The 27,020-nt window shown below is 49.8% G+C and overlaps 1 long non-coding RNA gene across 5 annotated transcripts; it reads right to left on the bottom strand.

Moving 5' to 3' along the window:
- Positions 1–10,575: 10,575 nt before the first annotated feature.
- Positions 10,576–25,652, bottom strand: LOC141414750 (uncharacterized). 5 transcript variants are annotated; one of them, XR_012439583.1, is made up of 5 exons: positions 25,496–25,652; positions 23,391–23,792; positions 13,658–22,846; positions 13,477–13,561; positions 10,576–13,289 (listed from the first exon to the last, which is right to left on the bottom strand). It is a non-coding gene; the product is annotated as an uncharacterized lncRNA (long non-coding RNA). The 5 variants fall into 5 exon arrangements; XR_012439584.1 differs by having other exon boundaries at positions 10,576–20,920; positions 22,743–22,846; XR_012439581.1 differs by having other exon boundaries at positions 10,576–19,468; positions 20,746–22,846.
- Positions 25,653–27,020: the final 1,368 nt, after the last annotated feature.

The following is a 27,020-nucleotide window of genomic DNA, read 5'->3' on the forward strand; positions in this document are numbered from 1 at the left end:
GGTTTGTTTGGCTCACAGTTTTGTAGGTTCCAGTCCATGATCCACTGGCTGCCTTGCTCAGGACCTGTGTCAGGGTGGCTCATCCCAGTGGAGCACAGCTGCTCCCCTCGAGGCTGGGACACAAAAGAGAGGAGAAGAGGAAGGGCTGGGGTCCCACGGTCTGCTTTGAGGGCACACTAAGCCCTTAAAGGTTCTAGCTCCTCCCAGCAGTAAGCTGGGGACAAAGTCTCCAGTACATGGGCCTTTGGGACACAGCAAACACCACAGCCCGGAGTTCCCTCCCCACCAGGCTTTTACATCTCCTGGCTGCCTCCTCTCAGTGTATGCTTGGCTCCTTCCTGTCTGTCTTCTCCTCTCCCTCCTGCTGAGAACAGAACTCATGGCCTCCTGTGATTCTGGGGTAAGGACAGAGACTTCAGGGCCAAGAACAAAAGACCAAGGACACCCCTGGCTTACTGAAGATTAGCTGGGCCTCTGCCAGTGCCCGCCCAGCCGCCATGGTCTCCTCCTCCCTCCCTCACTCTGGGGGACACAGTCCTTGTTATCCTGGGAGGGAGGGACCCCGCCCCAGCTCTGCTCAGGCTGCCTGTGTGGGGCTGTGGGTCACACAACCCTGACAGGGTTTTTTATCATCAGATTTAATTTACTGGCCCGTGTACAATAAGGGTGCTGTGTCTGGTAAGCAAAGTTCAGGTGCCTAGCATTAGAACACGTAGGGTGCACATTTGTCTTTTCTGTTTTCAATTGACTTTGAAAGGATGCCCCCAGGCAGGTGTCCTTGTCCTCCCCATTACATGTGAGGTAGGTGTGCCCTCTGCAAAGGTGTCATGGTGACAGTAGTCCAGCTGGGCATGACTCCAGACCCTTTACCCCAAGAGATGGTAAACCCTCCTTCCTCCTTAGAACCAAACACAGGTGGCCGTACTTGCCCTGGAGCCGGCCGACACGGAGGGGGCATTACTGGCTCCTGGCTGGAACTCCATCTAAGAAACTGAGGAGCTGGGAAGAGTGAAGTGTTTGAGGGGTGGAGTTGCCCCTGCTCTGTGCTGCTGAGCAGAGATATCCTGGCAAAGCCATGGCAGGCTTTGTCCTCACACCCCTTGGGGACATGGCTGCTTCCTAAGAGGAGCTACTAAGACTTTCCTCGGGAGGCGTGGGAGATGAGAAACAGCAGACAACTCGCACCAGCTTACCGCGCAACTCCGGGAAAGGACGTGAGATGGGCTCTGAATCTTTGGCCCTTTTCTGCTGAGGACACACAGGGACTGGTGACATCACCCAGCTCAACACCTCTTCCTTCCTCAGAGCCTCCAGCTGCACCAGCAACCCAGAAGCGGTCGCTTGGCCTCCCTGTCTGTCACCACCAGCCGCCCTTCACCATCTTAGGACTCTGCAAGCCTGAAAGCCCCAGCTTGGGTCAGAATTGGGAGCAAATGAAGCCTTATTAAACTAAATGCCAAGCCTGTGGTATTTTGTCATAGTAATGAAAAGCCACCAAGACAGGAGTGTTAGTTATTTTAGTGGAAGAGATGCCCAGTCTTGATTTAAAAATCTAAAGACAAGGCAATGCTTAGCTAAGTGTCCAGGTGTTGGTTAAACTTCACTGGGCCTCTGGGGGGAGGGGAGGGGTCACTTTTGCTGCTTCTGTTGGGGCCTTGCAAGGCCATTGAAGTCCGTGGATTTGGCTGACCTGGATGGTTGACTTGTGATGTCAGCACCAGAACCATCCAGAGGTCACTGTGCACAGCCCCTGGTCCTGCAGAGGAAGTAGCTGCGGACAATGGCATAGGTGAGGTGGTGTGGCTGCCTGGTCCTATTGTGGAGCCAACGCTGTCCTCTCCAGAGCACAGGGGTCATACACTGTTTATACTGCTTCCTTATCAAGCCTCCTCTATTAATTAATAACTCCAGCCAAATTAACCAGGAGCTCGCCACGCGTTGGCTGTGTAAGGCACATTTTGTGAACAGTCCACTCGTACGTCTGCTGACCTGGCGTCAGGGCTTCGACTGTCCCACCTGGGGTGTGATGACTGAGGGAATCCCCTCTCTGCAAAGGAAGAGGGAACCTGTCACCACTGCCTTGTCCAATGCTGCCACCTTCTGGACACATGGGAAATGTCAAAGCTGAGCCCTTTTCTGCCCAGATGTCCACTCTGCCTGAAGATCTGACCTGCCCGGGGGATTCTGGGTGCTGCCTGTGCCTCACACACGAAAGCTGTTTCACTTTTCCCGCATCTTTGTTCATCCGTGTTTCCTGTGGCCTGCTGAGTGTGGAATGAGCTGGCTGAGACCTGATGTGTAAGCACACCCCTACTCTTACTGCTCTGAGTCACTCATCTACCTGGCACCCGCAGGGGCAGGCAGACCGTCCTAATGATGACAAGACATGCCAGAGTCCACCTTGCACTAGACTCCAAACTCCATGGGGGCAGCCACCTGATGGTGACCTCCCTCGGTCCCCAATCCTGTGTGGCTCGTCTGGGGACCACTCCATGCTCACTGCATAAGGAAACCCATCTGAGAGTTAGCGAGTGGGTGAGCAGGTGCACAAGGAGTCCACAGCACGCAGCAGGACTCACATTTCAGGGAGCACCTGCCAGAGGAGGACCCCATAGAGGAGGTGACCCCAGATGCCTTGCTGAGGGTGGGTAGTTTTATCTGGTATGAATTTCATGGGACAGAAAATCCTAAGTCATCTTGAGCCTGAAAGGTTAAAATCTGAGCTGACTCCGATGATGTCATCGTCTGTGAGCCACGCTGGCTGTGTGAGGCACATCTGTGGGATTTGGTCAGCCCTCGCTTACCACAGACTCAGCACAAAAAACAGTCCCCGGAACCTTGGTCCCCATTTCTGAAGGCCCCGTGTCTCCTGCAACTCTGGTTAAATAAATGCACCATACTTTTCTCCCTCTAATGGGTCCCTGTTGTAGGGGTGTCAGCCACACCACTGCAAACGGGAGACACACCCCCTCTTCCCCTGCACCTCAACTCTGGTGCAGCAGGCAGAGGCTGCATCTCTGTGGAGGGTGTCCTTGTCCCTCACCCACCCTCGCCGCTCCTCCCTGCCACAGGCCCTGACAAAGCTGCAGGATGGCTGTGCTCCTTCCCAACAGGAGAGGCGCCCAAGGTGGCATGGACTGTGGCTCTTTGGTCCAGCAGTGTCCTGTGATCCCTGGAGGGACAGCACAGCTAAGAGCAGCCCGCATCCTCGCTCAGGAGCAGAGCTTGTTCCTCACCAGGCTTCTGGTCATTATCCATAGTGGACCTTCCACATTATCCATGTGGAAGGACTGGTGGACGGCCACCTGCCTCCGTGACTGCACTTGGGGAGGCTGGGGGTCAGAGCTGAGTGGACGGGGGCCCTGAAGCCCACAGGGTGTGTCCCAGAAAGACCAGGGACAACTCAGGCCCTGAGCCTTTGTTCTCCAGGGCAGTAATTTTATCTGGCATGCTGACCTTGGACACATTCTCTTGGCTGGCCAGGGGAGTGGGGCACACATCTCTTCATCTTCCTCCTGGACCTGGGTGGTGTACTGAACTGCACCTTAGCTTTCTGTTGGGTGAAGGACACTGTGACACCACAGGCTGAAGTAAAACTTTAAACAGAAAGCAGGACAATTGTCAGCCACCAGGACACTGAAGACACTAGGCAAACAGAGGTCTGTAGCCATTTAGCTTCAGAAAAGTGCGAAAATGAGCCACAGTGGCTCACACCTGTAATTCCAGCTACTAATCAGGTAGAGATCAGGAGGGTCAAGGATGGAGGCCAGCCCAGGGATAAAGATCGTGAGACCCCATCTCAACAAAGAAGCCAGGGATGATATGCCTGTGGTCTAAGTTATGTGGGAAGACATAGGTAGGAAGATTGTGGTCTGAGGCTGACCCCAGGAAAAAGCTTGAAACCTAGCTGAAAAATAACAAAACCAAAAAAAAAAAAAAAAAGGGGGGGGGGCAAGGAAGTAACTCAAGTAGTAGAGCACCTGCTTCACAAGCACAAGTCCTGACTTGAAACCCTAGGACCACCAAAAAAAAAGAAAAAGTGTTGGGTTTTATGTCCTCTGTGTTGCTCAGATGTCTTTAAACCTCATTATAAGACAGTGTTTCTTAAATCGGTTTTGTTTTTTGCATTTGAAGAAAAAACATTCTGCGTCTGTCCGTGCTGTGACAAAAATTGTCAAAAATAAATAAAGACCCTATAGAAAACAATTATATAATTTAACTTTTCAGAATAACTGAATGTACCTGACAGCTTTCGTTTCTGTAAGACTTCACTTTATAAAGATGTCTGGAGAAGAAAGACAGACACAATAGGTCCAAGAGGCCCGGGTAAAGTCTTTGTACCTTCTGTATTTTTCCCAAATGACTTCCGGTCCATTTCAGTGCATGACACTGTAATCATGACCAGGTCAGGAAAGGCAATGGACTTTCACTTCCCAGTGGCACTGCAGGAGCTCAGACGCAGACAGCAGGTGAGGACACGCCAGCCACAACTTCCCTCTGCCCAAACTTCCTGCAAAATACCAGAGTCTGGCTCACAGCCCTCCACGCATCAGAAGAAAATGCAAAATACCACCAGACCTTGGTGAAGCCTCAGCAAACACAACTTTAAAATCACACTAACCTGCTCACGGGCACAGACTACCCACCTCAGAACAACCTGGTGTTGGACACAGAGCTGAGGGTCCAAGGTCATCCTCCGGACACAGCTGGTGTCTAGGAAGGTGGGATTTTGAGCTAAAAACCCAGCAACATGGCAGAAGTGTCAGAGAAAATCCATTCTGTAGGGCAATGCACTGACCATCTGACTCCAGCTAGTCTTGTTCTCACATAGATCTAGGTGAAGCTGGACAGATGGCAATGGTGACCAAGTGCTTGCTGGTCATCTTCCTTGCCTTTAGATTGCTTTCTCCTCACTAGGGAGGCTCCTTAGAACTGACTATGAGTTCGGGATTTGGAGATCACCTGCCCTTCCCAGAGGATTGAGTGCAAGGAAGACCCCAATGGCTGCTGTGAAGGCCCCTCCCACACTGAAGCCCCTCCCACATTGAAGCCCCACACCGAGCCCCCTCCCATACTGAAGCCCCTCCCACACTAAAGCCCCTCTGACACTAAAGCCCCTCCCATACTGAAGCCTCTGGTCACTCCCTGAGCGCAGGTGGCTACAGGCGCTTCTGCAAACCGCTCCTTCTGCCCATCACTGGGTTTTGCACTTCTACTATGTGAGCTGTACTTCAAAAGAGTCAAAGTGGAGGCAAAGAAGGGGGTGTGGGCTTTGATTATTTCTTGGGAGGAAAGTGTAAAACTGCTAAAAGGAGGAAATGCAGGCGGAAGCTGAGTGTCTGCTCCTGGCCGGGTCCCAGCGAGCTGGTGACTGGGGCTTGGACGCTGGCCACTGGGACAAGGGTGTGTGACTGAGCAAAGACCACTGAGCAGTCAGAAAATGGTCAATCGTTTCCTTCCATCGATTGGTGCAGAAAACGGTGCAACAGAGAAACGTGGCTCACATCTGTAATCCTAGACGCCTGGGAGGCTGAGGTCACCTGCTTTGCAAGCAAGAAGCCCTGAGGTTTGTTTACAAAATGTGATTGTTGGGAAGTTAGGCTTCATCTTTCTAATTACTAGCTGTATGTAAATTTTTATCATGTAGTTTTATTTTATTGTAAATTTTTCTAAAATTGAAGAAAATATTGCTGCCCTATTACAGACCTACTTCTAAAAAGTCCAGCCAAGCCAGAGTCTGCAGTGCAGTGCTAACAGGGACCAGGCGGGTTTGACAGATGGGGGATTTGGTTTATGGGCCTCTGGGTCCATCAGAGCTGGGAGGTGACCACACATGACAGGAACCAAAGGTCCCAGGACCAGATGTGAACCACCCACCCACAGAGCCCGCCAGGCCATCCTGGCCGTACGCTGCACTGAGCTATCTCTTCTGACGTCAGCTGGTCTGCCCCTGTAGGTTCATCTGTCCACTCACTGAGCAAAGGCCTGGGAGCTTTCTTTCAGGTGCAAATCGGTCTCTGATTCAGTAGCAGGTCTGGGGTTTACAAACTTCCTGTCAGATCTGTGTTCTCACAAACCAGCTCCACAGCAGGAAACGCTTCAAGGTTAGCAACACCAAGAATGCTTATATTTTAGGGGAGATCTTTGCCTGCCCACCCCAGCCATCTGCTCTCTCAGGAACTAGAAACACACTTATAGGATGCCCAGTGTCCTGGTTAGGGCTGTAAGCCCTCCAGCCAAGCAGTGGTCAGGTGGACAAACTCCTTCCGTCAATCTCGGTAATTAATTGAATCTTGAAGCCCTCAGAGTCCATCAATGTGCATGGTTCCTCTTCTGGAGTAAGGCCAGGCTAAGAGGTTATTTCTGAGAACAGTAATTCATGCTTAATGGGCACTCTAGAGAGTCTAAGAGTAGCCAACAAAGAGAAGGCAGGGGCAAACTCGGATGGACGGGGTCTGCTCTGATCTTGGGTGGTAGGTAAAAGTTTTACTTGTCATGTTTTTCCTAAACCTTCAGTGTCAACTTGGACTTAGGGCTAGAATTTGCCTCTCGATATCCTTCGTGCTACAGTAGAAAATATGTCCTCGATCTTCTTACGCTTGGTGCCCTCCACCTGCTTCACTTTCCTACCCCCTCCCCCCCCAGCACAGCCTCAGCCATTTCCTAACTGTGGGGTGCTGGGCACAGGCGTCTGCCCAGGCACTGTGGTGAGATGAGAAGGCAGAACCTGCTCAGAGGCACCAGAAGTCAGCTTGGCTCCGAGGAGCAGGGGAAGATTTGTTGAGTGACTACAAGCAGAGGCATCGTACGGATTTCTCTGCTTTTCACGTCTCACGGGGCTTCTTTGTGTTTGTGTGAGCTGTAGGGGAGCCTTGAGTGGCAGCCATTGTCCTAAGTTTTTAGGTAGGACATTCATTCATCAACATTCCTTGTTGATGAACTGGTGTGGGTTTTAGGGGAACAGAGGAGTGACTAGATGGCCAGAGGGAGTGGACAGCATGCAGGGACAGGGGGCCGTGACTAAACCTCCAAAAGAGAAAAGGGAAGGAAGGGAGGAAAGACGGAGGATGGAGGAAGGAGGGAAGAAGGAGGACGAAAGAAGGAAGGAGAGAGAGAGGGAGAGAGGAAGAGGGGAGGGAGGGAGGAAAGTGGTCTGGCTGCTGTGCAGATCTTGTGCTCAGCGTTTGTGCTCTGGGAGGGTCTTAGAGAGCTCCTGTCCTGGCTTGAAAACTGTTTCTCCTCCCTCCCAGATCTACCTGAGAAACGGGCAGAGGGGAGGAGGCTGTGAAGTTCAGGCCTGTGGACCCACTCTCGCTTTAAGCAGATCTTTCTTTTTCTCAGTTTGTAAGATCCTTATTTCTGGTAAGATTCGGATTGATTTTTAAAGGGAGGGAGACGGGTTCTTTAACCTTGGATGGGATGGAGGCGTCATTCTGTGAGGGGTTTGGGATCTGGGCTTTGTCCACAGTGACAGGGCCAGGAGTTGGAAGGGCAGCTCGGACCCAGTCAGCCAGGTGAGTGGCTTTGGCACCACCTGGTGGCTCTTCTCAGAGCAGCTGCAGAACAAGGAGGCCCCTACAAAGTTGTACGGTCAGCTCTGAGCAGGGACTTCTGGGGTCTGTGATCCCCAAAGCCACCCAGAGAACGCATCTCTGAATACTGGCAGAAATAACAAGCGATTCGCTGTGGACAGGCAGCTCTCATGGGACAAAGCGGGCATCCGTGGAAAGCTCCCGTCCGTTCTCTGGAGACACTGAACCAACCTAGACCGTCTATAGAATCCCAGCAGCTGTCCTGGTCGGTCACCCGCAGAGAGGGACAGTGGGTCAGCCACATAGCCCTCCTTTCTGAGGGCACAAGGCACAGTGAAGAGCTTTTCCTGCAGCTATGATGTCGCCATCCTTCACAGCTGGACAGAGCTCAGTGGGCAGTGGGAATCCCAGCACCCTACAGAGAGGACCCGGCACTCAGACCCCTCTCTGCCTGTGCAGGCGGGAAGCTGGGGACCCACGCCCCATGTGGACACTCAGCATGCAGTGAGATGTCCCTCTCTTTCCCAGCTCTCTCCTGTCCCCCCCAGTACTTCCTGGTTCACCAGTGTGAAGAAAGGGGTGCCCCTCTCTGTGAGTCACACCCTGGCCTGCTTCTGAGGGTTTGTGGGTGGCTCCCAGAGCAAGCCAGCTTCACTGTCCCCTGCTGTCTACCCACTGGAGTCCTTGGCCAGACCCTGGTGTCTCGTCCAGAACCGCCCAGCAGGGCTGCGTGAGGGTGAGCAAGTCACTTGATTACACAGGTGCCTCTGGGTGGAGCACAGGTCCCTGCACTCTCACTCTGCTGGTCTCTGTGCTCTGAGCAGGGTGTCCTCACCCACAACCACAGCTGCCATGTGAGGTGGTCCTCATGCACAGTCTTTGCCACGACTGAGTGCCCCGAGTTTCTCCATCTGACAGGCCACCAAGTCCACGTCACACCAGGACGAGGACTCTAGCACAGAATCTGGACTGGAGGCTCAAGAAATGTCTCCTACTGTTCTCCTTCTCACCGATGACAATGTGGGGTGTTTCCCAGCCCGGGTGGATGTGCATCACAAACCACAGCCTGAGACCAACCGTTTCAGACGTGGAGTGGAGGTTTGCCCACCCACAGAGAGGCTGCCCAGAGGGGAAGAGGTCCCATTAGCACAGTCCACCCACAGGGTAGGACTCAGCCTTGGCCTGAACCTTTAGCCAGGCCAGAATGAGGCTCAGAGTTTGTGCCATGGCTGGGATGTGGGGACCAGGAAAGGCACAAACAAAAAGGGAGGGTTGTTAACTGAGCATAAGTGCTTTGCCTAGACTTTGACATTTGCATAGCATCTTATTCAATCTTCAGGAAACCTGATCGACAGACATTTTCGCCTCCATCAGTATTCAGCACAGCTTGGAGGAACGAGAAGATGCTGGCCCAGCTTTAGGCTCTGGAGCTTGGCCTGTGGGCAGAATTGACAGAAGATGGTGCAGTGGGAGAAAGCTACATCCAGCTCTCTAGGAAGACGCTGGGATTGTGAGCATGGACAAAGATGATCACCAAGACTCAGGGCAGGAGGCCATCAACCTCCCAGGTTTCAGAGGAATGGAACGAGCTGTAGAAGCAGCTGGCTCAGACATGGTCCAGGGCCCGAGGGGTCAGGAAGCTTCTGGGAACTCAGGTCCCAGGGCTGACCTGGGCCTCACACTTTCTTGGGGAGATGACCAGGCCCACAGGAAAACTCTTTGCAGGACTCCAGGCCTCTTGGGGGAAGTAGGTAGGGTAGGGCAGCTGCGGAATGTGGACCTCCGAAGGTGCAGGCCTGGGAGGGCTTCTTTCAAGCTAGTGGGCAGTGGGGGATAAGGTGACAAGCCAGGACACCCACCAGAGCAGGCAAACTCTGAGGCCTTGGATTCTGCTACTGTTTCCAGTGGATAGTCAGTGCCCTTCTGATGGACATAGGGAGGGGCTTCTGAAGAACCCAGAGAGAATGTGCACTGAGCTCTATGGATGGTTAAGCAGGTATTCACAGAAGGAACCCTTGACCCTCCACAGCAGGACCAGGTCAAAAGACCTCAGTGTAGACAACTGGCTTCCTTGGGCACACTGCAGACTAAGGCCTGGCTGACTGGCCTCCTCCAGGGTTCCCAGAACCCCACCACACTCCACAAAGCTTCTCGGGGGTGTTGCCCACCCCTAAGGTGGGGTCCCCAGCCTCCCACTGCACACCCTCTGCTTGTACAGGTGTAAAAAGAGATCCCAAAGTGTGTAGGAGTTTGCAGTGCATCTGTGTGACCTTGTCACACAAAACATCTCCTCACACACATGGGATCCTGTGGTCTGTGTATTTGTTGCAACCACTGTGGCAGTTGAGTGTGCCAACCTCTCAAGTCACATTGGCTGAGCCAGCAGGGAAACCCCAGTTTATTTCCTGGCAGTGGGCTGGGCCCAAGGTTGTCCTCCAGAGCCTGCAGGGAGATCAGAGGCACTAGAGGTAGAGCTGAGTTTTCAGAGGCTGGTCTGGGGTGGGACGGAGTGCCTTGGCCTCCTATTGCTGTGGCAAGATGGCTTCAGAGAAGATCTAGGGGCCAAATCCTCAGAGATGGACAGGTTCCCGACACTTCTCCAGGCAGCCTCCTGCCACCTGCCACCTGTGTGATCCTCCTGTGTTCTGGGTTTCCACCAAGCTCTACACTGCAAGACTTGAGGGATGGAGGCTGAAAAGCTCCCACCACCAGGGGGCACTGGCACCTTCCCTGGAGGCTCCCCCTCCACAGGTCATTAGGAAGTGACTTCCCAGAACATCAGAAAAACACTTTACACAGTGGGAGGAATATGGGGACCCCACAGAACATTCCGTGGAGTTGTTTGGCAATTTATTTTCCCACTAAATGTTTTCAGAACTTTTTAAAATCAGCAATATATTTCAGAAGCTGTTTTTTGTCAAGCTCTGAGGAGAGAATGGAATTCTAACATATGACTAACCTCTCCCGGAAGCCTTTTTTTGGTCTCCCCCCCTGCAGTGCCCCCAAGATCCACCCCCCCCTCAATTTGAAGTGGGTAGACGTCCATAATTCTGAGGATCCCCTCTGGAGAGGCCAGTGCAGGGGGTGAGCACTATTTGCTCTGATGCACAGGGCTGGACCATGGTGTCATCCATGGATCCTTTCTCTCTGCTGCAAGCCTGAGGCCAGGGCCTCTCTACAAGATGCAATTCCCTTCTGAAACCCAGAGTCCTGGTAACATCAGGATCTCCACGGCCCTCAACTTCAGAAAGCGCGTGCTGTAAAATGTCACTTTTTTAAGGGTCTTATTGCCAACTGTGCTAGCAGTAGTGAAAATGCATGGAATGAATCTGTGACAGGAGATGCCGGCACAGGGGCAGGTCACTGTGTGCTGGAGCCACCAGAGTGCTCCAGTCTCTGAAAACAGCTCGAGGCCCCTATGTTCACCTCAGAGCCCCAGAGCCCAGGGCAGGGCCTGGCACAGGGCAGGTGCTCAGGAAATAGCTGGGCAGGGGAAGGACAAGGCCAAGAGGCTATTGGTATTTGAGATGGACCTTGAAGAATGAGTGTGAGTCACTGATAGGAATAACCAGCAGCTGGTGTTTCAGTCACGCTGGGATAAGTCGCCCTAAGTAAAGCATGACTCAGGAATAGCAGTGGTTCCGTAGTTCACAGAAGGGTTCAGGACCATACCGAATGCCAAGGGTGTGAGATTAAACAGAGTGCTCTGGTTGGAGTTGAGGGTTTCCTCTCTCCACTGACTGGGTCTTCATCTTGGCAGTGAGGAAGACATGGTGTCCTAGGAGCTGTCAGCAGAAAGCATTATTCCACGGAGATCTTCTATTTTGTGCTCGAGGACAGTAAGGACTGTATGAAAACTCTGTATTAAGTCTATATTTCTTTATTTCTCAGCCTCCACTAGTGACATTTCTTCTTCTTGCTTCTGGAGCTCAAGCTGTGAAGAGCTGTCAGCCCACACAGCTCTAGGAACAGAGCGACACGGGCCTCCCTCACATGCAACCCAGGCAGACATCGGTGGCAGCTGACTGCAAGTGTTTTTTTTTACATGAGATGTAGTCAGAGGCAGGCTCCCTCCGGTTTATAAAAGGAGTACCAAGCTCTCATCCCAGCATGAAAAGCACGATCGTAGGCTATCCTTCTGCCCTGGTCCTGTCAATTGCACCAGCATGGCAGGTGCAGGAGCCAACTTCACTCTCACTGTGCAAACAGCCACAGGTCCCCAGAACAACCACTTCCAAGTCTTCCCGCTAATCAAGGTTTCCATAAAGTAACTCCAGCCACAGCCTCAGCATGAGTCATCCTGGGATTCAGATGTACGGAGTTTAGCAGCAAGACGATGGGTCACCTGTGGGCTGTCACCTGTAGGCTGCAGCTTGGCACACCGAGTCTGTCCAAGTCTGTGAACTTGGGAACTTGCCCCAAGCAAGGGTGGCACAAGCTAGGGCCAGGCACGCAAGGGGTTAGGTGCACATCTGTAATCCAGCACAGGAGGCTGAAGCAGTAGGATCACAAGTTTGAGACCAGTCTGGGCTGCACAGCGAGACTGTCTCAAAAAACAAACCAAACATAAAACCTTTTTCTGCACCTGGGCTCCCCCAGAAGGCTGTCCTGTGTGTGGACTTGGTGGGCAGCTCAGTGCTTCCGTCTGAGAACAGAGCCACACAGCAATCCTTCTTCCAAACCCAACATGCTCTCCCAGTGCCCTCCGCCTCCCCGACCCGCCATGCAAACAGGGCCCGTTCCTCCCCTTGCTGTTGCAGGAGGTTCAGAGGGCGGAGGTGTGCAGGAACCAGCAGCCTCCAGACTTCTCACATGGCCTGTGACCAGGTCTTTCCTGACTCCAATGTCCATGTTTTACATTTAAAAAGGGCGGCAGAGAAGGAAGAAGGACACCCTCCTCGCCTGTGCCTCGGTTCTGTTTTCTTCTACACTAAGAAGCCACAGAGGTTCTGGAAGGTTCTACACAATAAACTATAAATATCTGTAAAAGGATATGTATAGATTATTTATAGGATCTCTGTAAAGGACAGATATTTATAGACTGGTACCCATTTGTGAGATAAACAAGGATTTGATTCAGACTAATAAGACCAGACCGAAGAATGAGGAAGACCCTCGGGTACACAGGCAGTGAGAACTGGGTGCAGCACAGAGTCCATCAGCCTAGCTGAAGACAGCAGGTGATCGATGGAGCCCTGGTGTCTAATGTCCAGCCCAAGGGCCGGCCCTCGTCCGAGGGTCAGGGAAGCTTGTAGTAGAATAGGACTCGGGCCAGGTAGATTTTCTTCCCTGCTCTCTGCAGTACTCCCCCAGGCTGGTCTCTGCTGAGCAGATTCCTGTCTTGCAGGGGATTGCTTCTGCTGGAGGTACACAGGAGACGCCTGTCTAAAAACCCATGGCGCAGTCTTTCCGACGTGCTGTGTGGTCCACAGTCTACAACCCCTGAGCGTGTCTCCTGCTGCACACAGCTTGTCCTGCCCAGCCTCAGCACCACACAGTCCACGCCTCCTGGGAGTGCCCAGGTAGACACACGGGTCCCACACCAAGACAGCTGCTCTCAGAACTACTGGAACCCACCTGGGCCGGGACAGCTTTCACACCTCCTGGGGACCTCCTTCCCTGTCTGCTGGCAGCCTTCGGGGTCACACCCCAGGTCACTGCTCTTTCTCTGTCTCTAGGACAGGACGGCCATCTGACATGCATCTTTGGAGTCTTGCTCAGGGTAGCTGGGTTGGCCAGTACCAAAGCTCAGGTTTGCTTTGAGAAAACAGAAAGGATGGAGACCCTGAAAGTTACCCACACCCAGCTTGGGGTGCTTCTCCCTTACCAGCTCTGCTTGGAGCACTCTTTGGGGTTGCTAAGAAGCCCTGACTGGAGCCCACCCTACCTAGTTGCCCCTCCCTTCCACCATTGCCTGCTGCCCTCACCCCCTGACCCGGCTGACCTTCCCAGCTGCCACGGTTGTGAGAAGATGGCTCTCTGAGTCCATGTCCTGCCTCCAGGTGAACATCATTATTCCTTGGATATAGCTGTGGCACAAGTTACCCCAAAATGACATGGTAGGCAATAACCACTCATTGTGTCTGTGAGGTCTTTGGTGAGGGCTCACTCATATGGGGTCTCACCTGGGAGACCTCAGGCCTGGGGCTGGGAGGGTTGGAAGGCTCAGGGCTCTCGTGCAATGGTTCCTGCTGGCCTTTCCTGGACACCAACTCTTCCCAACATGGGTGGTCCACTAGGAAGCTGGCCAGGCTCCTCTGGCACAACAGCTGGTTCTCAGGGTGATGGACCCAAGTGGAAGTCACGTGATCTGACCCGAAAGTTCTCAGTAGCCATCTGGAGACTCTGGAGTCCCACCAGGCTCAAGGAGAAGGGGACCCTGTCTTCTCCTGGAACTTGGTCAGGCGACAGCTGCAGAGATTTTGGAATGGCCAGCCTACCTCTGGCTGGAGCAGGAGGCCACACACAAAGGTGGCCCAAGCATTTTCCCAGCACAGTGTCTGGGTTATGGAGCAGTCTGGGTTATGCATGGTGTGTGAGGTGTAATGAGGCCTGATGGACACGCATGCAACGAGCATAAGTGATCCCACGGGACTGTGCAGTGAGTGTAGGTGGCTTTACAGGGCATGTCCAATGAGCACAGCTGGCCTGGTCACCATTGCTGCAGAAGGAACACAGACCATGCAATTGGGTAACAAGCAATGTTTCTCGAAAGCCAGCCACGCTGATCAATCAGAACCAGATGCTGGGAATCTTCTTTTCCTCCAGGGTGGAGAAACACCACGAGGTTTTCCATAAACCCAGGAGGTGCATGCTTTCCATTTCTGGAAGCCATCCTGGGCCGTGCCAGAAAGCGGCATCTTTCTTCACCAGTGGCTCTCCTGTCTTGCAGGCTGGGCCCTCTCCATGTGGCTGGAGAGAAGAGAAAGCTGGTCCCTGCATGGTTTGGAAGCTCTGTGGGGAGGGAACACTACAGGGAAGGAGTGGCTCTCAGGCACCATCAGTGGGCTGGTCCACTGAGCGTCCAGCTGTGTCCCACCTTCATCAGAGAAATGAGGGACCTCTCTGAGCACGCAGACAGGACAGCTCCAAACACACATGGGACAGGCAAGTGTGTCCTTCTCATCACCAATAGTCACCTTTGGAAATCACAGTCCTCACCCTCTATTTCCTCTTGATGTGTCCCCACCCGCCCTCAAGGATGACTGACTTCCCAGAATACAAACCACACACAGGACCCTGCGCACACAGGTGTTCTGACAGGGACACACCTGCCCTGCCACCCTGGCCTCTGCAACTCTAAGGTCAGCCCAGTTCTGGTCTGCCAGTCATCATTAGTTCTAGAACTGGGCAGTGTCTCCCAGTGGTCACATTGCCAGGCACACCCCCAAATCAATGAACGTTTGAGTGACTAATCACTAGAGAGAATAATTATTGTTTGTTAAAAAAAAGTAAAGGAAAAAAAAAAGAAACTGTCCTTTAAAATGCAGTTTACGAGTGCTGACCATGGTGATTGGAAGACAGAGAAGTGGCCTGGACAGGGAGGAGTCTCAGCCAGGAAACTAGCACTTCAGGTAAAGATGGAGCAGGACACTGAGGGTGGTCACAGCTCACAACTGTGAGGAAAAAGAAAAAGCCATTTGGGAAAAGATTCCATCATTTGTTCTAGCCATAATTTCTTTTTATGGTTTTATAAATGACTTCAGTCTTGTTTTATGGGACCATTAAGGGTCTGAGTGGGTCACTTAAATCTTACAGTCATATGTTACTGAATTTTCTGAGAAAAATTATATCGTGAAATCTGGACATTTCGCACTTGGAGGAGTCCCAGGACACATCCCTCAAGACCAGAAGGTCAACAGCTGAGTGTCCTCTGGTCAGTGCCACCCCTGCCCACCTCGACCTTGGTCAGGAAGCAGAGGCCCTAGCTGCCTGGTGCCTTCTAAGTATGGCGGGAGCTCCTGGGTGGTGCCATGCTGGGCACACACTGGAGTCCAGGAATCGCCCAGAAGGAAGGGACCAGAGAACTCAGATGCTCAGGGTTGTTCGTGGCCCTGAGGCAGCCCTAAGAGTGAGCAGCAAGCCCACCATCACCAGGGAAATATTGCAGGTGTGTTCTCTAAGTGTTCTGAGTCTGTCTCCTGCACCTCTGCCCACGTTGTCCTGAAGCCCGCCAGCTCCAGGGACAGAGCACCTAGAAGCAGAGCCACCTTCTCTTAATTCCCTGGGATCCAACACCTTCCCCAGCTTGCTCCACCCCCCCCCCCCCAACTAGCTTCCATCTTTTATTTCAGCAAGGATCCAGTTCCAAACACCCCAAGGAGAGCTGCCATGGTGCTCAGGCTTCCCCGTAGCAAAAAACTCACCCACAGTGAAGAGAAGGAGGCCTCAGGGACCCTTGGAGAGGCAACACCTCTTTTTGTGGCATGTTGGAGCTCTTGTGTTCCCACCCACAGGAATCTTCAGAGTCCTCAGACTGGTCAGGAGGAGTGGCTAGGACCCCTTCTTCCTGAACTTCCCAACTCTGTCCACGTTTAATTGCATCCAACAAACAAGTTAAAGTTAAAACAAGTGAAGTTTTAGCCTTCACTGGCTAAAAGAGATGAGATTATAAAATCATTATAAAATCAAAACCATGAGCCCATGAAAACTTGCTGTGAACATAGCAGGCTAGCTCCTATGCTTCCTTCTGCAGTGATGCTCTGTGTTTCCCCTGCTCTCTTCTGCTCCTGCTCCTGCTTGTTGGTGGACACGAGTATTTCTTCAGTATGAGGAACCAATTTGAGTGTATGCTTCCTGACGATGGCTCCAGCCCGGAACTCTGCTCTGTCACCGGGATGTGAAGACTCTTCGGGGAAGAGGTCCAGTCCTCCCCAGCCTCATACTCACAGAAGCACTCCTGGAGCCACTTGGAGCTGCCTTCCAGGTGCAACCACTGGTCCTGCCCGTCCCTTCCCTGGATCAGCTCCATCTCCCTGTCCCCAAGTGGAGACTTTCAGAAGTCTCCTCCCAGGCGGAACCGGGCAAATGAGAGCCTTCCTAACACCCTTCCTTCTCAGGCCTCAGCACAAAACAACCAACTGAGGGGCCAGTTCTGGGCTCAGCATTCTGGTCTCTTAGGAGGAGGAGGGTGAGGCGGAAAGGGCAGGAAGTCTAAGCCTTGGTGTCTCAGAAGATGGGTCATTACACAGCAGACCCCCTCTGCCCCTCAAAGGGAGCCTGAGTGCCTCTCCTCACCCCGACCCACAGAGCCATACTCAGCTTGCAAAGGACGCCCTCTTCTGGACAGCCACCTGCTGCGTCCACTTCGCACCCAAGGACCCAGCATGCAGCAGGGGTTTGCTAAATGTCTAAGAAACAGCAACCAGGACTCTCCAAATCGTACCCGACTTCACCAGCTCAGGCCCAGGAGACCAAAAGGGCAGGAAGCGGTAGGTTGTTCCTGGTTTCTATGGCTGTACCCTGAAATCCCTAGTGTTCAGAGCACTGACTGGAGCCCACGAGCAGCAACAGACCAGGAGAACCGACTGGCCACCATGTCACACCCCTCGCTGTTACACAAAGCCAGGAGGAAGGAATTATGCACAGCCTCACAGAGACAAGACCCCAGTGCTCCGGGGCTGGTCATTCTCCCAGCATAGCACAGCTGGGCATAGCAGGCCAACTCACAGGGAGGCCTCTTCACATCCATCTCGTTGGGCCACAGCCGACTGGGCCAGGCCTTCATGCCTGGGGCAAGATTTCAGATGTGGCTATGTTTTGTGAGTAAGAAGATTTGTCACCATCATGGCACTATCACAGCGATCATACCGACACTCACCCTTGGCCTCTGGTTTGCAGCCCCCTCCAGGGCCTGTCTGAATGCTAGGGAACCTGAGGCCTTCCAGCACTGGTACCCAGCAAAGGGAGGTGACAGCATGGCTTATACGCTGGCCCTGCTTTTCCTTTTCTTCTTCCTTCCTTCTTCCTTCCTTCCTTCCTTCCTCTCCCTCCCTCCTTTCTTTTTTTCCCTCCTTCCTTTCTTTTTTCTTTGCTACTTCTCGAGGCAAGTAGACAGTGTCAGGTGGCCTCACTTTGATGATGTCTAGGACACTCTTCACTACTTAGCATGTCTGTTTTCCCATGTGTCCCCTCAGGCTGATGAGTGGGACATGACTGTGACTCCAGTGTTCCTGATAAGGACGCCAAGCACACATGGTGGCCAGGTAAGTGACTTCTCAGCAACACACTGGAACTTGTTTGCAATAGCCATTTTATAATAGCAGGAAAATGACGGGGTCAGATCTCTGCTTATGTATTTGATTTCAGGTGGGAGGGAAGTGAGGTCCTACCATATCCAGGTCTTGTCCCTAAGAAGCAGGAAGAACCATTTTGATGACAAGTTTGAACACTAAACACAGAAATTACAAGAAAAGAAAAAGAAAAGCCTTCCAACCTTACAGAATCCAGGTATGTCCTCGGTGACCTATGAAGAGGGAAGGCCACTTTTCCTGTCCCCATATCCAGGACCAGAGAGCATAAAACCCTATGTTTCTAAGAGTTTCTGGATGACTGGTGGCCTGGGGACCCAGAGCTGGACAGAGAGGGTGTGAGGTCAGGACAGCAGCCGGGGATTTCTGATGCCTCCTAGCACTGGTTACTCAGCAGCCCAGGAGGAGGAAGTGCCCAGTTCTGAGAACACAGCCAAATCTCTTTGTTCCCGTCACTTCTGAGCTTAGTTCCTGCTAAAAGAAAAGCCCAAAGTCACTGAGTGCTACTCTGTCCTGGTCGGAAAGCAGGCGTTCTAGGTGGGGACCCAGAGGCTGACTTCGTTATTCATGACAAAAGAGATAGAACACAGATTCCAGTGGAGCATGCCACCACCACCCTGAGGACAGAGGTGTCCTGAAGAGCCATACACTCACCCAGACGAAGTTTCCTTCGTTAGGTCAAAAATTGCAGCACACATAGTAACAAACAGCACTTAAGTCTTTCAAAGCCAAAGCAATTTGATGCTGTCCAGAAGCTTGAATGTTTTTCCTGATTTCTGGAACTTTTTGTTTTTTCATTCCAGGCCCCTCTACATGTCCTTAGGTTTTTTTGTTTTGGTGGAACTAGGATTTGAACTCAGGGCTTTGTACTTGCAAAGTAGACACTCTACCACTGCAGGCATACTTCCAATCCATTTTGCTCTGGTTATTTTGGAGATGGAGTCTCATAAACTGTTTGCCCAGGCTGGCCTCAAACCATAATCCTCCCAATTTCAGCCTCCCAAATAGCTAGGATTATAGGCATGAGCCATTAGCACCCCTTGATGTCTTTAGCTTTTAGATGGCCACTGTGACCCCATCACCCTCTGCCTCCAGCAGAGCAAGGCCGTGGCATGTCTCATAAGACCCCCATCCAGGATGAATGGATCAAATGGAAAATAAATGACAAGGTGGCTGATTTCAGATCAGATGCATCAGTAAGAGCATTAAACATAAATGGACTAACTAGACTAGCCTAAAAGCAAAGACTACCTCACTGAGCAAAGTAGATGATTCCACCACCTGCTGCTCATAAGAGCCATTTTTACTATCAGCACAAAGACGGAATAAAGGCAAAAGTGTGCTTCAAAATAAATTGACAAAACACAATTGAAGAGAGAAGACATAGTTAAAATCAAGAACTATTGGCTTAAAAGGGAAATATTTCAGAAAGATAAAAGGTTCCATTTGGCAAGAAGATATGGGACATTGTTACTTGTTAAATATCAAATTTGAAACCTAATAACACAGGCTCAAATATACAAAGCCCAACTGACAGACCTGTACCTGGAAATCCAATGGCTCCTGTGTTGAAGGCTTGGTCCCAAGTGCAGCAGCGTTCAGAGGTGGGGCTTCTGTGAACTGGTGGACTCAGGGCTTTGACCTCATCAATGAATGAATCCATTCATGGGTTTGTAACTTCGAGGGCTATTGGGAGGTGACAGAAACTTAAGAAGTAGGACCTATGTGGGGGGATGGATCTTGGGTGGCATGCCCTTGGGGGCTATATCTTGTCCTCTGACCCTCTCCATCCCCTGCTTCCTGGCCACCATGAGGTGACCAGCTTGGCCCTACCACAAGTCGCCTGCCATGATGTTCTGTCCACAGTCACAGCTAGAACACCTAGGCTTCGGTTTCCTTAGTTGACAAGCATAGGAGACAGGCGTCAGTGAGAGTTAAGGTGACTTGGACAACACAAGTGACAGATTTAATCTAATTGATGAGGACAGAACCCAACACCAATAATGGCAGAGCTGATTCTAAGTTCACAGAATTTATGGAACTAGAGCACTTGCTCAGTCATCAGGTAAATCTCAACAAATTTCGAGGTTCTGAACAAACACAGGATAAGTTCTTTGGTAAAAGTGAAATTATGCTAAAGACCAATAATAACTAATAACCAGAATAATTGCCAAGTACTTGAATATTAGAAAAATACATCTTAATAAATTATAAGTCAAAGAATAAATCAGGACATTAATTAGGAGTATTTTAACTAACTGATGAAGTTATGAAATATCAGAACCACTGTAATGCAACTTGAACAGTGTTTAGGGAGAAATGTATAACCATCATCTATATTTAATTAAAATGAGAACGAAAATCAATAATTTATGCATCCATCTCAAACCTGGAAAAACACCTTGTTATTAAATAAAGCAGAATGAAGAAACTCACAAGCACAGGAGCATAAACAAGTGAAAAGAAAGCAGGATAAAGTCAACAAAACAAAATGTTCTCTGAGAAGTTAAAAATATTAAAAATAAACTTGTAGACAGACTGACTGAGTGAAAAGACACAAGTTCCAATATGCAGAATTAGAAAGTGGAACATCAGTACATATTCTAGTTATAATGAAGTTAACAAGAGAACATTATAAAAAGCTTATGCAAAAAGATCCCTGAAAATACAGGCGGAAGAGAGAAAAATCACTGAACAAAGCACAACTCTAAACCGAAGTTAGAAGAGAAAAACACTTGTAACAGATTTGCATCCATTATGGACTTTGAATCCTTAATTCCAAACTTCCTTGTAATGAGCTAACAACTTAGACAGTAAAATCTTCTCAGCACTTATGGAGGAAATAATAGTCAGCCTACACAAGCTTCCAGAGAAGTCTGGAAAAGTGAATTCACCCAAATTGTTTTACAAAGACATCATAACCTTATCGAAAGAAGAGAAAAGGACAAATCAACAAAACTTACAGATCGAGCTCCCTCGTGAATGCAGACAGAGCAATCCTACTTGTTATGGCTCCTGTGTTGAAGGCTTGGTCCCCGGTGCAGCAGTGTTCAGAGGTGGGGCTTCTGTGAACTGGTGGACTCAGGGCTTTGACCTCATCAATGGGTTAATTCATTCATGGGTTCGTAACTTTGTGGGCTATTGGGAGGTGACAGAAACTTAGGAAGTAGGACCTATGTGGGGGGATGGATCTTGGGGGCTATATCTTGTCTCTTGACCCTCTCCATCCCCTGCTTCCTGGCCACCATGAGGTGATCAGCTTGGCTCTACCACAAGCCACCTGCAGTGATATTCTGCCTCACCATGGGCTCAGAAACAACAAAAGCAAGCAACCCTTGACTGAAACTGTGAGCCAAAATTAACCTTTCCTCCTTTGTTTTTCTTAGGTATTCTAACACACTACCCAAATAGGGAAAAAAATGAAAATAACACTATTGAAGGGGTAACATGTCCTAGTTGGGTTTAGTTTACTAATATAGAAGCAGTCTTAAAACTTAAAGTTAATCACAATAATGCAGTGTGTTAACAGAATAAAAGGTAACAAGTAAGATAATACCAATGATTACAGGAATATCGTGCAATAAAATTTAACATCCATTCATGACCCAATAAATGACAACAATCTTTGAAACTTTCAATTTCCCAACGTGATCAAGGCTCCTGTAGATATGCCTACACCTGCAGGGCTTGCAGAGGACGGGGGGGAGTCCTGAAGGTACAATGACGACACTGGAATGAGGTATGGTTTCCAGGGTCTCCAAGTCCTTCCACACTGTCCTACAAGTACTGGCCAGGGACACAGACAAAAGAAAGAAAACAGCTAGGGTTGGAAGTAAATAAATGGAACTCATTATTTACAAACAAAATGATTATGTCTGTAGAATATCCAAAGGAATTTCATAAAATCTGTTAAAATTTATAAGTGAATTTGTTGAGATTTCTGGATCAAAGTCAATGTCCAAAACTCGTTGGACTTCACACCCAGAAAACAAAGTTTTAAAAATGACACTTATAATAGCATAAAAATACCAATACCAAGAAGTAGACCTCACCAAAAATGTACAAAACCTGTATAAAAGACTATAAGTTGCTTCTGAAACCTATGAAAGGCGTCATAAATAAATTTAGGAACATACCATGTTCATGAATTAGAGAATTAACTGTGGTTAAAATTGTCAGTTGAGCCTGAGCTAGTTTATAGATTCAATACAATACCTCCTACTTTAAATTCCTAAAGAATTTCTTCTTGTAGAAATTAATAAGCTGATGTCAAAATAGTATGGAAAGGCAGCAGGTCCAGGACAGGAAGAGGAGAAAAGACCTTTTGTAGGCAGACATTGAAACGACCTTGTTAGTCTACAGTGGTCCAGCCATGTGGAGTCTGAGCAGGACAAACAAAATAGTCACAACCACGATGCTGGTGAGGGCCTAGAAAATGTAATGGCAGGTCAGCTGAAAAAGAAAAACCAGGCCAGGGGAAGCTATGAATCTTGTCACCCACAGCCCATCGTAGTCAAAATCATTTCCAACTAAATATGAAAGGTGGAATTGTTGAATTTCTAGACGATGATGTGAGAGAATGTTCACCAGGATTTCTTAGGATACAAAAGGCCCAGAAAGAGAAAGATTGGTTAGCAGGAACTGATTAAAATTACGAGCTTCTGTTCAACAGAAGACATTGCCAATGGAACGAAAGGCACAGACTGAGAGAAGGTGCCTGTGATCACTTATCCAGGACATATAGAAGCACACAGATCAATAACCAACAGAAGAAACTTACTGTTTTAAGTTAGGAAAAGGCCTAGGTAAGCACTTGCCAGCAGAAGATACTCAAATGACCAATACACTTGCCCAAAAGTGCCCACCCTCACCAACGCTCAGGAGATCAGACTGACCACCATGGACACCACTCTGCACCACTGCACATGGTCAGGAATGACATGGAGTGCCTGGAACTCACCCATTGCTAGGGGAACCTTAAGGTAAAACCAGTGTGGAAAGCCTCTGGGCAGTCTCTCAACGCTGGTGTGTTCAAGCTCCATGCCGCCCAGCTGCTTCCCTTCCCTGTGAAACAGAAATAAATTTACATATTTACATGTATTTACACATTTACATACAGTGCTCATGATACCAAGAACCAAAACCCATCAGTACTGGGATGGTTAAATAAATGTGGTCTATCCAACATAAAATGCTCTGCAACAGATGCCCCAAGCCACACCCAAGAGGAGAGGACACATCTGACCTGAGTGAGAACAACTGTTCTCCAGCCCTTTCCTCCCTCAGAATTCTGACCATGTCCACCGTGTCCTGACAGTTAAAGTGTGGACATCTCTGGGCACGTCCTCCAGCCTCTGCAGGATCCCTAGGGGAATTCTGTGCAGTGGCTGTGATGCTTCTGGCCCTGTCCACAGCAGCCCAATGGACAGCTGTGGTTGACATGGGTCATTTCAAATCCCACATTTGCACAGAAGCATAGCTGCTTCCCCATGAACCTAGCAGACCAGAAAATTGTGCTGCCCCAACCCCATTTCCTTCCCCACTCCACCTCCCTTTTCATTCTGGCTGTGATGGGTATTGGGGTTTGAACTCAGGGATTCCTACTTACCAGGCAGGCACTCTACTGCTTGAGCCACACCACAGTCCTGTTTGTTCTGGTTATTTAGAAGATCTGGTCTCACTTTTGCTTAGTCTGTCCTGGACTGCAATCTTCCTATTTTATACTTCTTAACTACTGCTGGAATAACAGACGTACTCCACCACATCCAACTTTTTTCTGTTGAGATGGGGTTTTGTTAACTTTTTGCCTGTACCAGCCTGGAACCATCATCCTCCTGAACTCATCCTTCCTCATGGCTAGGATTGCAGGCATGAGTCACAGGTACCTGATTTCGTTTTTCATTCTTAAAGCAGTCTTCCTCCCAAATTCCCCATGACTGAGTTCCCAGTTATCAGGTTAGGATAACTCCTCAAATTCCAAAGAAAAACTCCTTGCCGCAGCCTCTAAACCCTATAAAACAGGAAGACATCAGTGCAGAGTCCAGTTCCTTAAAAGTCCCAGTTCCCAACTCATAACACCCCTAAGAAAGCAGTAACACATAACTGAGGGTTACCATTTCCGCCCTCGTGTGGAATCTGGCCTAGGCTGCAGATTGGTAACTAGAGGCTTCTTCACAGATTAACTTGGCTAAAGGTTTGTCGATCTTGTTTATTTTTTCAAAGAACCAACTTTTTGTTTTATTAACTCATTATACCAGTCATCTGGTCTCCAATTCAGTGACTTCTGCCCTAATTTTTATAGCCCTCTGCATGTATTAACTTTTGGATTGACTCATTTTTCTAAGAATTACTACATCATCGGGTTATTTATCTGAGACCTCTAATTTTCCAACGTGAGCATTCATGGCTATAAACTTCCCTCTTAAGACAATCTTTGCTGGGTCCCACAGGTTGTGGGAATCTGTGTTCTCATTTTCACTTCAATCTAAGAATTTCTTTCCAAATTTCTTCAATGACCCATTGATCCTTCAAACGTGCACTGTTCAATCTCCATGAGTTTGAATGGTTTTTGTGGTTTTCCTGACTATTAATTTCTCATTTTATCCCATTATGATCCATTAGGATACAGAATCTTCAATAAAATACTTGTTAACAGAAGCCAACAACACATCAAAAAGGTCAAACACCAGGGATGCAGAGAAGGTACAACACATGCAAATCAACAAGCAGTACAACATACAAACAGAATCAAGGAAAAAAAAACATATCATCATCTCAATAGATGCAGAAAAGGCCTTTGACAAAACTCAACATCCTTTCATGACGAAAGCTCTGGAGAAAGTAGGAATAAAAGGAACACTCCCCACTATTATAAAGGCTACCTATGACAAACCTATAGCCAACAGTATACTAAATGGGCAAAAAATGAAACCATTTCCCCTAAAATCAGAAATGAGGCAATGACAGTGCAGCACAGGAGTGTGCTCACTGCCTTTCAGGTGACAGGGCTGCTGTCACCTCTATACGTGTCAGGGCAGAGCCCCCAGGGTTCACGGCTGTCTAGCCCAGGACTGGTCACACAGGCTGGTCCTGCATTTTGTGGCTTCTGTGTCCCTTGGACTCTTCAGGGGGTTGAGGGCATTAGGAAGGAGCCATCACAGGTCTTGGAGCTCACGGACACCCAGAGTGAGGCCGTGTTTCTCTGGCCCAGGCTGCTGTTCCATGGGCAGGTGCCCTCTCAAGAGCCACTAGGATGAGCCTGGCTGCACCAGGAAGAAAAGTAGTCCCCACCCCTGTAAACGTGCAGGCTGGCCCACTCCTCTGAAAGACAAGATTGGGTGTCTTCAAGGTACTATGGCCGTAGACCCACTCCTGTGACAGACACTACGCCTGCTACAGGTCTGGTTCTGCCTCCCAACCTGCAATAGGGCAGGCAATCCTCTAAGGGGATCCCTTAGAAACCCCAGCAAATTCTGGAAGAAGGAGACAAGGACCCCCAAGCTAACCCCACACTCTCAATAACACTCACTCCCTCCCCACGCTGAACACCCCATTATCCTCCCAGGCACCTCCCTTCATCTGTGCAACAGCTGTGCCCCCAAGCTCCCTCAGCCTCCTCTGGCTTTCCCTTCTCCCTGGAAAGCTAACACTGGTGAGACCTTGGCTGGCCAACCCCAAAATAGCCCTCAGGGGCTCAGAGTGGAAAACAAGGACCTTTTGTGGAAGAAGTTCTTGGCAGAGGGCAGGGCTCTCCTGGTGTCTGTGTGTTCTCCCTGCCTCGCAGGCTGCACCCTTCCCACACAGCCGGATCCATGCCAGCCCCAGGAAGCTCCAGGGCCTCTGTGGATACCATGCTGTGGAGAACAGGCATGGAGATCACCCCAAGTCACTGAGTCATCCTCTAAAGATGCAGCTTATATCCAAATGGGACTTGGCCCACGCACAAATGCAGAGCCTGCCCTCCCCACTTGCTCTGTTAATGCAGAGCATGTGTTCCTTTGTCCTCCGGGCCTGCAAACTGTGTCATTGTACACATGGATTTTTCTCACAGGAATTGTCGTTCCCACACAATGCAAGATCAAGTCCAACTCTGAGCCAGAGCAGGGCCCCATCTCCCAAAAAAGCAACTTGGATTATTCTCAAGCTTCAGTGTCCCCAGCTGCAGTCCCCTCTGCAGCCCTAAGGTTCTGGGAATCACCCCCTGGGCCCTCCTTGTTAGTGTCACTGAAGCCCCTGGGTTCAGTCTGCTCCCTGGAGCCCAGAGATCACTGTGTCCCTTGAGGGCAGCTGCTCAGCCCCTGGGTTACAGGTTAGAAAGCCAAGGTCAGGGAAAGCAAAGCCCAGCTGGCCTTGGCCAGCACCTGTAAACAGCAATGGGGAAGAGCCACGTGGAGGGACAGCTGGGCGAGGACACCATGGGAGGAGGGGCCAAGTCCAGGCTCTGGACTGAGGGCTCCTCTTCCAATCCAGGTGCAGATGACAGCTCAGTCTGCGTCCCTCATTCTTCAGCTCCAGCCTAGCTCATGGTGATGGGCTGCACTGTGTCCCCCAAAATGCAGGTGTTGGAATCCCAACACTCAGTACCTCAAGGGTGAAGGATTTACAGAGGTGATTAAATTGACATAAGGTCACTATGGTGGCCTAATAAGGTGTCCTCATAGGCACATCAGGACACAGACACACAGAGGACAACCCTGTGAGCACACAGGAAGATGCTGCCTAAAAGTCAAGGAGAGGACTCAGGAGGAGCCAATCCTGCCCGTACCTTTATTGTCCAGGATTATGTGACAATAAATACGTATTGCTGGATGTAGTGACAAATGCTCATAACCTCAGGCAGAGACAGGTACACTGAGAGGTCAAGGCCAGCCCAGGAAAAAGTTATCAAGATTCTAGTTCTTTTTGGGTTTTTTTAGTTTTTTTTTATTATTATTTTATGTTCACTGTACAAAATAATGGGTTTCATTACAGTTTTCTTATTCTATACATTTTAATTTATAATTTATATTATAATTTTCATTGTGATGCACTTTATGGGCTAAGGGTGTTAGACATTTCTTAATAGGCTTATTAGCCATTTGTATTTCTTCTTTTGAGAACTGTCTACTTTGTTTGCCCAGTTATTAAATTGATTATTTGTTCTTTTGGTGCTTGATTTTTGGAGTTCTTTACACATCCTCAGTTTTGATCGTTTGTCTGATGAGTAACTGGCAAAGATCTTCTCCCATTCTGTGAGATG

The sequence above is a fragment of the Castor canadensis genome, chromosome 12, assembly GCF_047511655.1.
Source record: "Castor canadensis chromosome 12, mCasCan1.hap1v2, whole genome shotgun sequence".
Classification (NCBI taxonomy): domain Eukaryota; kingdom Metazoa; phylum Chordata; class Mammalia; order Rodentia; family Castoridae; genus Castor; species Castor canadensis.